The sequence below is a fragment of the Rhinatrema bivittatum genome, chromosome 8 (assembly GCF_901001135.1).
Source record: "Rhinatrema bivittatum chromosome 8, aRhiBiv1.1, whole genome shotgun sequence".
In the NCBI taxonomy this organism is placed as follows: Eukaryota; Metazoa; Chordata; class Amphibia; order Gymnophiona; family Rhinatrematidae; genus Rhinatrema; species Rhinatrema bivittatum.
In genome coordinates, this window is record NC_042622.1 from 44338846 (window position 1) to 44353052 (window position 14207).

General features: G+C 47.1%; 1 long non-coding RNA gene across 1 annotated transcript in view; it reads left to right on the top strand.

The window, feature by feature from the left end:
• The window catches only part of LOC115097758, a 69295-nt gene that overhangs the window by 27072 nt on the left and 28016 nt on the right, over positions 1-14207 (top strand). The window contains exon 2 of the long non-coding RNA XR_003858328.1: positions 2230-2284. This is a non-coding gene — a long non-coding RNA (uncharacterized LOC115097758). The remainder of the gene's footprint in view (positions 1-2229; positions 2285-14207) is intronic.

Consider the following 14207-nt stretch of genomic DNA (forward strand, 5'->3'; position numbering starts at 1 on the left):
TGCGCCAGGTCTCATGCCGAGGCTCAGCGTCCTCGGCGATGTTAACCATGCCCCTACGCACGCGGACCACCTGGCCTCTTGTAGGGCCAAGGGCAGGTCTTAGCTCCGCGGCGTGCCCTGATTGATTCCCCGATTATAAGGAAGTTCCTGTCTATGCTTCCTTGCCTTGGCAATCCGGTCGGTTTGTTCTCAAGATTGCCTCTGCATTTGTTCCTGTTCTTGCCTGTTCCTAGTCTCGTTCCAGGATCCTTCTGTTTCAGTTCTGTTCCTGCATCCTAGTTCCTGCGTCCTGCTTGTTCCTGTGTTTGTCTGTCTGTCTACCCAGGTAGTACCTCCGGACTGTCTTACTGGTACTGACCTCAGCTTGTTCCTGACCTGCCTGCCACCTGCCTCAAGACCTCAGCTTGTTCCTGACCTGCCTGCCTGCCTGCCGCCTGCCTCAATACCTCAGCTTGTTCCTGACCTACCTGTCTGCCTGCCGCCTGTCTCAAGACCTCAGCTTATTCCTAACCTACCTGTCTGCCTGCCGCCTGACTCAAGACCTCAGCTTGTTCCTAACCTGCCTGCCTGCCTGCCGCCTGCCTCAAGACCCCTGCCTCTAGACCTCAGCCTGCCTTTCACCTCATCTGACCTCCGGTACCTGACCTCTGCTTTGCTGACCATTCCTCGGACTGACCTCTGGATCTTGACCTTTGCCTGCCTGACCTTGTCCCTAGATTCTGGCTCTGTTCCTCACCTTGTCATCACCAACTCTGTTCTGGTTCTCCTTGCTCCAAACAGCCTCCAACCTCGAACCCGATCGTGCTCTCCCTGTGTCTGTGGGCACGCCGGACTTCCATTCTCCCAGGAGACCCTGCAAGGCCCACCTAAGTCCAAGCGGCCCAGGTTCCTATGGGCTCCTCCCGGGGGGACCTCGGGCTTCCAGTGGTGAAGGTCTTCACAGCCTCTGTCTCCTCCAGTGCTCCACCCCCTGGGGGCAGTTACCTCATGTTCCCTTTCAGGTGGCATTCTTCCACTGTCCCAAGACAAGGGTCCACACCTGAGCACAACAGGTGTCACACATCCAGTGCCTACTGAGCCCTGATCCACTAAGCTCATTGCAGGGTTGGAAATATGGGTTCAGTGATGGGATCAGCATAAACTCATAGGACCTTAAACAAAATCACTTTGAAAAATAAATGGCCCTTGCACCAAAAGTTCTGTTCCAAACAGAAAAAATAGCTTTTATTGAACAAAGCTAAAAGGTCAACAAGTACAGAAACAGATTACAAAATGAAATGCAGGAAAACAGTTTCTTGAATTCAAGAATCACACAAAGGTAGATATAGTTCTTTATGCTGCTTGAGTACAGTTCCACAGCACTAAGATCCCTGGGACCTGTCCCGCAAAAAAGGCCTCTCTCTATTCAGCCCCAGTGGGAAAAGTTGCAGAATCCCCTTCTTTTTTCTCACAGATGGCAGGCTTGTAAGAAGCAGTTCTTTACTATGTACTGGAATCCTCTTTTTCCACTTTTTTCCAGTATTATAGGAAAACACATTCTCCTTCAGATACAAGAAAAAAAAAATCCCTTTGCTGCTCCCCCTGGTTCCCTTTCAGATGTCTCTCATCAATTACTCCAGGAATCTCCCTCTAGTGATTCACTGGGACCCCTCTATTCTCCTCTTCCCTGACTCACCCTTTTGGGGATGTAGACTTTGTCACTTGTAAGTGATCACAACTCCCCCTGAACCTCCCATTCTGGAATGTTCCTCCTTTTATAGTATAGTTGGGACAGGTCTGATCTACATGTACATACAGACAAGCTATGAGAAATGCACTAGAACAGTGGTTCCCAAAACTGCCCTGGGAGACCCTTAGCCAGCCAGGCTATCCACAATGAATAGGCACAAAATAGCCTTCCAGGATATCCACAATGAATAGGCACAAAATAGATTTACAAGCAATGGAGGCAGTCCATGCAAATCTATCTCATGCATATTTATTACAAATATCCTGGAAAAATCAACTGGCTAGGGATCACCAGGATGAGTTTAGGAGCCACTGCACCAGAGTACATCCTCTCTTTTAGGTTCAGTTTTGGGCTTAGACAATGCTTTGACTAATTATAATTTTAGAAGTGCTGGGATTATTCTGATCTATTTTAGACTAATTCTAATTAGGTTCAGTTTATGCAATTTGATTTAATCATCAACAATAATATTCCTTTTTAATTTTATTATTTTTATCTAGAGAGGACCCTATGAAGAGCGAATCTTTATTACTAACCTCTAATGTCATGGCTCAGGTAAGTAACAATTTTCCTAAAAGAATATAAGACCTGTGGGTGCAGTTGTTATGGTGTGAGCCAGTAGCTGTTCTGTTTTGGGAAAATTATAATATATGGTAATGTTTGCATTATTTAATTCAGTCTAACGCAAAATATTGAAATGAGCTGATTAGTGTGAAAACACATGCTAAGCAGATCATGAATAGTTAATGCATGTTAACACAAATCGTGTTTCTTAAGGTGATTTGCGTTAACATGCTGATAAAAGAAAAACTTAACTACACCTCATGAAGGCTCAATAGACTAATGCAAATTCCAAATGGAGCCTCAATTCCTCCTTCCAATCCCTCCAGTCAAAAACAAGGAACCAAGAGTCACTGATCTTCCATTCCCAAAGGCTGAGCTCTTGATGCTACTCTCTGCCCGCAAAGGATAGACCCTCCCATAAAGAACCATGTATCACCCACCCACACACACAGATACCCTTCCAAGGCTTACGCCTTCCAATAGCTTTTCTAGCATGAATAAAGCCAGAGAGAACTGTGCTCCTTTCTGATTTAGCTGGCCCCAAATTTAAAATGACACCAGCTAACCTCATCTACATATATCAATAAGGTCTGGGCTGTGTTTAGCACAGGCCCTAAATGTATAACCTCACCACTCTCTCTAAAAATTGCTGTCTTGAAGCTCAAATGGAATGAATTTCAAATATTTCTCTGCAGGAAGTTAACTAAGCATTTCAATGCAATCAACTTCAGGGCAGCTTTGTTTTAATTCAGGACATGACATTTCCAATTGCCAGCTCACAAATGGTGACTGGAGATTTTTTTTTCTAGCAAATGATTATTTATTTATTTATTTATTTATTTTTCATTTTTATATACTGAAGTTCTTGTATCAGATACAAATCACTCCGGTTTACATAAGTGAAATGCCCAAACGGAAGGGGCTTTACACATAACTATAAGACAACAGGCTTTACATATAACTATAAAACTATAATAACAACGTACAACTGGAACATGGTATAGAGAATAGTTACAAGAGAAGGCAAAACTTTTGATATCAATATCATATTATAGAGATAAATAACAATGGGTATGGTAGATTTGAAAATCAGCTAAAATAAATAAAGGTAAAAGTAATGCATTAAAACAGTATAAATGCGAAAGTAATAAGCGCAGTATATACAATAAAGCATATTATCTTAATGGGGGAACATGTGGAAGTGTTGATTTGATTGATAACTCTGTTGTATATTACGCGAGAATGCGAGCATCTAGGCTGCATTAAGTGTCTGGGTAGGCTTGGCGGAAGAACCATGTTTTTAGTTTTTTTTTGAACTCCTGATGACTGGGTTCAAGTCTTAGATCTGGGGGGAGCGCGTTCCACTGGTGGGGGCCTGCTGAAGATAGTGCTCTTTTCCCTAGTAGTGTTTTTGCAGGTGGGGCATAAAGTGTGCCTTTTAGGTGCTTCTGATGGGTCTGGTGGATGATTGAGGTTGCAGTTGTGTGATTAGCCTGATGGGTGCGAGATTGTTAGTCGCTTTGTGAACGATAGTGAGAACTTTGTAGAGGATCCTATATTTTATAGGAAGCCAGTGAAGGTTACGGAGGATTGGAGTGATATGTTCTCTTTTGTTGGTGTTTGTAAGGATTCTGGCGGCAGCGTTCTGTACCATCTGTAGAGGTTTAATCAAATTTGTGGGGAGCCCGAGTAGAAGGGAGTTACAGTAATCTAGCTTGGAAAGTATGATGGAAAGTATAAGTATGATTAGCTGGAGAGCACTAGTGGACCATGAGTCCTGACAGGTAGTGCTCCTGCTTCATGCTGCAGCTTACTGGTATACCTAGGAACCTTTGATTTACAGTTACCCTGAGATTTTCATTGATTACCGGGGGAGCTTGTTTGAAGGGACAGGTCAGGCGGTATGTGCACAAGCTTTCTCCTCTTTCATCCCCACATTCTCTTACACAATTTCATACTCGTTCTCACACAATCTCTCTCTCACAGACATACATTCTCATTTTCACACACAAACTCACATTCCTCTCATTCTCCCTCCTACAAACATACTCCCTCACATATATTCCCTGCCCACACAACCTCCTCACTTTCTCTCCCTACCTCAAACTCATTAATGGCAGCAACCTCTTATTTTATTTATTTATTTTATTTATTTATTTATTTTTTATATATACCGATGCTCAAGACGAAGTCTTATCGTACTGGTTTACAGCAGAACCAGGGGGAAACCATTTAACTAGGAGAAAGAAAGTTACAATAAAACCGGGAGTATAAATTCAGGATCTTTAAGAGAGAAAGATTAGTTTAACATAACTTAACTAAAGAGGTAATGTACAATGGCAAAGAACAGTTGATCCGCATGGGGTGCTGAGTTAGCAGCTGATTTAGATGAGCCATTTGAGCCAAACTGAGGAGGCTTTCGCGGTGGGCTAAGGAAGGGCCAGGAATAGGGTGGGAACGGAGTGACCCTTTATGGGTAGGCTTGAGAGAACAGCCAGGTTTTCAGTTTCTTTCTGAAGGACAGATGGCATTGTTCCTGGCGAAGATCTGGGGGTAGTGAGTTCCAATGATTGGAATAGGGCCTGGGAAAGAAGGTAGGTAGTATGATGGATTGATTAATGTGAAACTCCGAAACTACCTTAGGTAAGAACTTAGGGTGAGTGCGGAGTACCGCTCGGTCCTGCAGGGGTTTAATGTAAGGCAGATAGATGACAAGGGCCTGTAACTCACTAACCCTGCGAGCTGAAGTGATAGCCAAAAGGAAAAGCACTTTCCATGTGAGAAATTTTAGGTCACAGGAGTGAAGAGGCTCAAATGGTGGTTTCATGAGCCGACCAAGAACCAGGTTAAGGTCCCAAGAACGGGCCGGAGGACGTAAAGGCGGTTTGATATGGAGCAAGCCCTTCAAAAAGCGTGTTACGAGGGTTTGTACTGATATAGGGACATCCCCGACACCTTTATGGAAGGTGGCTACCGCACTGACGTGCATTCTGATGGAAGATGTCTTGAGACCTGACTCTGACAGATGCCAGAGATAGTCCAAGAACTTTGGGATTGGACAGGAAAAGGGATCAAGGGACTGAGAAGTGCACCATGATGTGTACCTTTTCCATTTATAGGAGTAAGAGTTTCTCGTGGAAGGCTTCCGTGAAGCAATCAAGACACAAGAAACAGGATCTGAAAGGTTGAGTGACTGAAGGATTAATCTTTCAACATCCATGCCGTCAGGGACAAGGCCTGAAGATTGGGAAGTCGGAGGCACCCATTGTTTTGAGTGATCAGAAGCGGGTCCTTTCCCAAGGGAATTTGTCTGCGGATGGAGAGATCCTGAAGTATGGGAACCCACACTTGGTGTGGCCAGTGAGGTGCTATCAGGATCATGGTTCCCTTGTCCTGACGTTGCTTCATGAGAGTCTTCGAGAGAAGAGGAAGTGGAGGGAATGCATAAAGCAGACCGGTTGCCCATGAGAGGGAGAATGCATCTCTGGGCTGAGAGTGTTTGCTGCGAATGAGGGAGCAGTAATTGTCCACTTTGTGGTTCTGAGGGGACGCAAAGAGGTCTGTCTGAGGATATCCCTATTGTAGGAAGATGGAGTTCGCTACCAAGGGATTGAGAGACCACTCGTGCGGTTGGAAGACGCGACTCAGCTTGTCTGCCAGTACACTGTCCACTCCCGGCATGTAGGTGGCCCTGAGGTACATCGAGTGAGAGAGAGAGAGAGCTTCCGCCCATATCTGTGCAGCTTCCTGGCACAGAAGGAAGGAGCCTGTTCCTCCCTGCTTGTTGGTGTACCACATGGCCATCTGGTTGTCCGTCTGAATCAGGATAACCTGGTTTGACAGGCGATCCTGAAAAGCTCTGAGAGCATATCGCATTGCTCAAAGCTCCAGGAAATTTATTTGGTGTCTGGCTTCCTCTGGAGACCAAGATCCTTGTGTCTGTAGATTTGCCACGTGGGCTCCCCACCCGAGGTTGGAAGCATCGATGGTGAGAATGACTTGAGGATTTGGAATATGGAAAGGCAATCCCTGGAGGAGATTGCTTTGATTTCTCCACTAGGCAAGAGACAGATGGAGTGAGTCGGTGATGTGGACAATGGTTGACAGGGGCTGAAAAGCCTAAATCCATTGTGATCTGAGAGTCCAATGCATGAGTCTCATGGCCAAGCGGGCCTTTAGTGTGACATGGACTGAGGATGCCATGTGTCCCAGAAGGACGAGAAATTGGTGAGCTGTTGCAGTCTGCTGAGATTGCAACTGGTGAGCGAGAGACACAAGAGTTATCGCTCGTTGCCTAGGCAGAAAAGCTTTTGCCCACAAGGTGTCCAAGTATGCTCCAATGAACGACAAGGTTTGAGATGGGACTAAATAAGATTTCTCATAGTTGATGAGAAATCCTAGTGAAATTAGAGTGTGAAGAGTTAAATCCAGGGACAACTGAGCAGCTTGCTGAGTTGGGGCCCTGATCAACCAGTCGTCTAGGTAGGGGTAGACGTGAGCACCTTGGGTTCTGAGGAAAGCTGCGACAACTACGAGGCATTTGGTAAAGACTCGTGGTGAAGACGCCAGGCCGAACGGAAGCACTCGGTATTGATAGTGCTTGGGGCCTACTAAAAACCTGAGGTACTTGCGATGAGTTGGAGTTATTGCAATATGGGTGTATGCGTCCTGAAAGTCCAGAGAGCAGAGCCAGTCTCCTCTTTGAAGAAGAGGTAGAAGTGATCCCAAGGTTACAATCTTGAACTTTTCCCTCTGTAGGTACTTGTTGAGAGCACATAGGTCTAGGATTGGACGAACACCCCCCGATTTTTTGGGGATCAGAAAGTACCGGGAATAGAACCCTCAGCCTTGCTCTGAGTTTGGAACGGGTTCTATTGCTCCTGACTGGAGAAGAAGGGAAACCTCTTGATCCAGTAGAATGGAGTGGTTGGACATTCTCCATATCTGCAAAGGTGGGGAGTCCAGTGGTAAGGCTAGGGAGTTTAGATGGTAACCGTGAGCAATGATTGCCAATACTCATTGGTCGGATGTGATTGAATGCCACAGATTGTGGAAGTGGCACAATCAACCTCCCACTGCAATATGTGACAGAGGAATCTGGCTGCTGCTCTCCAAGCGAAAGTCAAAAACCTGAAGCAGGTCCTGGCTGGGAAGCTGCTTGTGGTTTTTGTTTTCGAGCCTTGCGAGGCTGAGGTTTTAGGTAAGGTCTGGTAACACAAGACCTTGGTGGTGGCGGGTAGGCTTTCCTCAGATGGTAGAACGACTTCTTAGAGTCCTTCCTGAAGGGCTACTTTGAGGAGAAGTCGGAAGGTATTGAAGAGAGCTGTTTGAGGGTCTCATGATGGTCTTTTAATTCAGCTACCATCCATTGTATCTGTTCCCCGAACAGATTATCACCGATACATGGTAGGTTAGATAATCGGTCCTGTACTTATGGGTGAAGGTCAGAAGACTTGAGCCATGCCCATCGTCTTGCTGAGATAGCCGCTGCAGACACTCTATTAGAGGTGTCAAAAATGTCATAAGATGTTCGAATTTCATGTTTGCCTGCTTCAAATCCTTTGTTTAGAAGGGTTTGTAGCTGGTCTTGGAATTGTTCAGGTATGGACTCAGAGAAGTCCTGTATTTGCTTGAAAATGACCCTGTTATATTGGGTCATATAAAGCTGATAGGCAGCAATTCGGGAGATGAGCATGGCCCCTTGGAATACTCGTCTACCAATGTTGTCTAGGAATTTCTGTTCCTTGACAGGAGGGGTAGATGAATAAGGTTTTGACCTTTTTGCCCTCTTTTGTGCAGATTCCACCACAACTGAGTGGTGATCAAGCTGGGACTTTTGAAAGCCTGGGGCTGACTGAACTAAATAGGTATTTTGAGCCTTTCTGTGTACTGGAGCAATTGATCCAGGATTTTCCCAATTCTTCTTGAGAAGATCAAGAAGGACTTGATGAATAGGAATAGAGGTTATTACTTTGGGGGCATCCAGAAATTGGAGTAATTCCATCATCTGGGGCCTATCATCCTGCTCCGTCTGTAGTTGAAAAGGAACCAACTCAGACATTTCCTTAACAAAATTTATAAATGAAAGGTCTTCAAGAGGAGAACGCTTTCTACTCTCAGTGGGAGAGGGTGGTGAAGGTAAATCATCGGTGTCTGTTGAAGTATCATCACCCCAAGTGTCATAAGGATCAGCAGACTTTACTTTAGGATGTGAAGGGGTGTGGATACCCGAGGGCCTCGGTCTAGGCTATGAGAAAATCAGAGGAATCGCCGGAGGCACTGATGATAGCATCGAAGGCACCGGTGCAGGCATCGAGGGCATCGATGGATGACTCAGTGGCGCCGACAAACTTATCGGCACCGATGGATGAATCAATGGCGAGGGACGTGTCGGCATCAATGGCTGAGGTAACACCCCCGATGCAGGGATACGGAATGGTGTTTCTCCTCCCAATGATCCTGTTAGAGGAGAGGGCATCGGAGCCATCGGAGACCCATGAACCATCGGTGAAAGGGCAGTCATCAGTGCCGCCATCCTGGCTAGCAGTAGTGCCAGCGCTGCTGGAATCAGGTCGATGGTGGGTCCCACAGTTGGTGCCGGTGTTGGTGCCGGAGGAACCTGGAGAAGTTGCATCGCCTTGTCGATGGCCTCCTGAACCAGCCGGTCCAGTTCTTCCCGGAGACCTCGAGCAAGCAGCCCCGGCTCTGAAACGGAAGAGGGAGGCAGAGGCATAGCTGGAGGGACCACCTTTACAGTCAGAATCGCGGCTCCCAAATCCCGATCGGGTGAGGGTTGCCTCGGTGACCTGATCGCAGGAATGGTGGGTGCCTTTCCTGGATGGGGCTTCTTCTGCAGCGGCTCGGACATTGGCGAGGTCAATGATTTTGCTCCCTCAATGGTCCGAGTCTTACGATGCTGATGGCGATGTTTTTCCCTGCGATTCCCTCGATCCTGAGGGGGAGTAGAGGGTGTCGATGGCCGCGAAGACATCGATGGCGGCCGGTCACCGGTTGGTGGTCGATGCTGACGCGAAGTCGATGGTGCCGGTTCCGATGACTTCGATGCTATGGACGGAGTCAGGGTTTGAGCACGGAAGAGGAGTTCCATCTTCTCCATTCTGGTTTTGCGACCTTTAGGTGTCATAAGGGCACATTTGATGCAAGTCAGGACATCATGCTCATGGCCTAAGCACATTACACAGACTCCATGGGGGGTCTGTGTAAGACATGGTGCGAGAACAGTCCGGGCACTGACAGAACCCTGACGCCATGGCCATTGAAAAAAATTGAGCCGTGGTAAGGTCGACGGCCGAAGGCCAAACTCGACGGTAATCAACGGAAAACGGATAAAAACTTACCGGAGTACCGCGTTCAGTGAAAAGTTAGAGGAGGGACCCCTGTGGGGCAAATTAACTTTAGATAATTTCGTGAGGAAAATTCCTGTCAGGAATCTCTTCAGAGCTCCTTTACCACAAGGCTACTGCTGCGCAGAAAAAAGAAGACTGAAGGGGGACCCCTGCTGGCTGCAGGTTTAGTGCCATGCTGGGCATGCCCAGTAGGGGCCAGTCAAAGTTCTGGAAACTTTGACAGAAGTTTTCCGTGATTGGGCTCCATCCTGATGATGTCACCCATATGTGAGGATTACCATCCTGCTTGTCCTGTGAGAAAACTCTGTCTGCTGGCAGGGAGGTTCTGGTTCATGCAGCCAAAGTTCCACTTACGGGATCTCATCATTCCTTGGGGAAAGTATATGTATTCATGACCTTGGGTATTGATACCAAGACCAGAATGTTGAGCAGTTGGTTTCGAGATCAGGCCAACCCTGCCCTGGTACCCCTCGGGTTGCCAGATCAGAAAAGAAATCCAGTTTCTACAGAGGTTTGCACTTGCAGTATCCCTGCTTTCTGTTTCTTGGTGGATTTTTTTCCCAGGAGGTTCACTTTCAGTTTTGGCTGTTCCTATCATGCTGAGAGATCTAACCTGGGGGGTACCTCCTTACTGGAATCAGCAGTGAATTGTTTGGTTGGGGTTGATAAATTCTATCCTAGGTGTTTTTTTTATCCCTGCAGTCCCAGGGTCTGCCTCTTTGTGTTCTTTGCTCCTTCTGACTTCTGGCTGGAATGTTGGGGTGGGGGAAAGGGAAGCTAGGGCATTTGTGGTATATCTTAGTATGTACCATCAGGGATCGGTATACCACCTTTTTCCTGTACTTCTCCAAGTTCTGGCAGTACTGCCTTTTAGGGATGTGAATCGTTATTTGACGATTTAAAAAAATCGTCAGATATTTTCAAATTGTCAAAAATCGTTAGAGTCGCGATACAATAGAAATTCCCCCGATTTATCGTGAAAAATCATAAATCGGGGGAGGGCGGGAAAACCGGCACACCAAAACAACCCCTAAACCCACCCCGACCCTTTAAAACAAATCCCCCACCCTCCCGAACACCCCCAAAATGTTTTAAATTACCTGGTGGTCCAGTGGGGGGGTCCCGGCGTGATCTCCCGCTCTCGGGCCATCGGCGCCATTTTGGCTGCCACTAATATAAATGGCACCGATGGCCCGATAAAAAAAAAAAAACCCCACCTGACCCTTTAAAATGACCCCCTTAGCCTCCCCCCCTCCCGACCCCCCCCCAAAAAAAAACCTTTTAAAATTACCTGGTGGTCCAGCGGGGGTGTGGGGAGCGATCTCCCGCTCTCGGGCCATCGGCTGCCACTAATAAAAGTGGCGCCAATGGCCCTTTGCCCTTATCATGTGACAGGGTATCCGTGCCATTGGCCGGCCCCTGTCACATGGTAGGAGCACTGGATGGCCGGCGCTGGACCCCCAGGGACTTTTGGCCAGTTTGGGGGGGCCTCCTGACCGCCACAAGACTTGCCAAAAGTCCAGAGGGGGTCCGGGAGCGACCTCCTGCCCTCGGGCCGTATTGCCAGTATTCAAATGGCGCCCATGCTACCTTTGCCCTCACTATGTCACAGGGGCCAACGGCCGGCCCCTGTGACATAATGAGGGCAAAGGCTAGCGACTGCCAGTACTGAAAATGGCACCGGCGCTAGCCTTTGCCCTCACTATGTCACAGGGGCCGACCGTCGGCCCCTATGACATAGTGAGGGAGAAGGTAGCGCCGGCGCCATTTTGAATACTGGTAATATGGCCAGAGTGCAGGAGATCGCTCCTGGACCCCCTGGACTTTTGGCAAGTCTTGTGGGGGTCAGGAGGCCCCCCCAAGCTGGCCAAAAGTCCCTGGGGGTCAAGCGGGGGTCCGGGAACTATCTCCTGCACTCAGGCCGTATTGCCAGTATTCAAAATGGCGCCGGCACTACCTTTGCCCTGTCACATGGTAAGGGCAAAGGGCCATCGGCGCCATTTTTATTAACGCAGCCGATGGCCTGAGAGCGGGAGATCGCTCCCCGTGCTCCTGCTGGACCACCAGGTAATTTAAAAACCTTTTTGGGGGTTTGGGAGGGTGGGGGAGGGTTTTTTGATTATCGGATCGGGCGCAGCCAATAATCAAAACTCAAATCGGGCTGGACGATAAAATTTTTAAGATTTGGATCGGAACCGGAACCGATCAGATTCCGGTTCCGATTCACATCTCTACTGCCTTTAGCTTTTCAAACTTCACTAGGTTGACCAAAGTGCCTCCGTGCTCACCTGAGCTATCCTGTGGACAGGATGAATAGGTCTACCCTTTGCAGGATAGAACATGGGTGGGCTTCAGGCCTAGTTGAAATCTCTAATCTGAGGTTTTTAGGCTAGTGATCCCATTTCAGGAATTGCCGTTCATCCCCTGAAACTCTTGATGACTGTCCCGGGTGGTCAGATCTGTTTGGTACATTGGCAGGTAAGGTCTGCAATAGACCTTACCACTGTTGCTGCTTCTTCTTCCAAGTGTTGCTTGGGATTTTCTGCCCATTGTGTTTATCAGCCAATCATTGGGCATGCTTCTGATAATGCATTCTTTCCTTCAGACGCTAATGGCCCTCAGTTTCTTTCTGGAGGGCTTTCTGGCCCCAGCTGGTTTTTCATTGTCTTGTGACACTGAAGGAAACTGTGCAGTCTTTGTCCAAGATTTCTTCTCTTGGTTGATTCTCTAGGCTTTTTTTCTGTATCAAGGAGGATCTAGACCTACCTTGCTCAACAAGGTTCGCTGATCCAAAATTCTGACTATAATAGTCCCATGAGTCAAAATATGCTTCTCACTGGACTCCACTTCACTCCCCTGCCTTAGGTGCCTCTGTTAAGCATTGGGGTATTTGTATTTCAGTCTGTTCTATGGTTTTATTTTGTAGAACCCAATTCTTTTCCTTCTTAGAGCCATTTTTGGGTTGGCTGCCTGACAGGCAAATGGGAGAAAGGTGGCGCTTTCAGCACTGTGGCATTCCCTGCTTTGTCCTGCATGGGTAGCCTATAGCTTGGTAATCAGCTATGTGTGAGGACTGCCATCCTGCTTGTCCTCAGAGAAAATAGAGTTGCTTACCTGTAACAAGTGTTCACTGAGGACAGTAGAATACAAGTCATGAAACCTACCCTGGGAGTTGGTTTCTCCATGTATTAGCTCTATCATAGACTAAGAAACTCTGCCTAGAGGCAGGGTGATAACTACAGCTGCACATGCTCAATAGGGCATGTTTGAAAGCTCTAGAATCTTTGAGATTAAAGTTCTGGGCCACTCTCCATCTGATGTCACTCATTTGTGAGATTTGAAATGCTGCTGTCCTCAGAGAACACCTGTTATAGGTAAGCAACTCTTCTTTATCAATAGTTGAACAAACTTAACTGAGGCTTGTTAATTTCACATATCAAATCCATTCTTCGACTTTATTAATATTCTATACTCTCAGCTGGAGAACCTGCCTAACACTGTCAGCATTTCGACATATGTACATCTGCTTAAGGGGCCAGGGAAAATAAATGCAGTAGTGTGTTTCATTAAAAAATGGCCACCCAGCTTCTTCACTGATGGATGTGGTGGTGGCGGTGCTGGCAGTGGAAGGAAGGCATCTTAGTCCATCTATTTCTGGACAGTTGGCCAATATGCATGATGTCATGCCAGGAGAGCTTTACTGTTGAACAGACAGTTATTGAATTGTTTCAGGAACTGGGTTTGGTAGTCAACCTTTTCCATACATAGCCTACAGCTATTGCAATCCCTGGTACAACTGTGTCTTTGGTTCAAAACAGATCAGGCCAGATGTTCCTTCTAGAACAGCAATTTTAAAGGAAGGGAAAGCAAATTCTGTTTGCAGATGACAAATCACCCAACATGGTCTTATTTTCAGTGTCTAAGTTTCAAGGTAACAACCCTGAACTTGGTTATGGGGGGCCAGAGCACATAAACAACCTCTTCAGAAGGCATTCTTCTCTTGGTGAAATCCCATAATTACGTGGTATGTTTGTTTCTTCCTCGACTGTTCAGCTAGAGAGTGCAATGGTGGCTTGAAAACTGAGCATGTGGCCAAAGGGATGGAATTAGTACCACCAGTTTGGAGAGGGAGGACTATGAATGTGAGTCTTCAGGATGTGGGTGGGAGGCTTACTGGCAGGGGCTGGTGGCTCAGAAAGAGAGAGTTGGTCCATTAATCATCTGGAAGCTCGAGCCTTTAAGTTGGCGCTCCTAGAGTTTTTGACTCAGGTTTCTCTGGAGATATATATTCTTCGGCCGGGGACAGAAGAGCAGCTGTGTGCCCTGTAAGCAGCTCATATCATGAGCACAGGTGACGAGCAAGCAGATTGTCTCAGTTGTCATGCTTGGACCCAGGGGAATGGTGTCTGTTGGACAAAGAGGGAGAAGATAATGTATAAGCCAATTATCTCAGTTGTCACATACTGGATCCAGGAGAGTGATGTCTCTCTGATGAGGCTTCAACCTCTTTGTTAACAGGTGGGGTCGACCATTCATGGATTTGATGG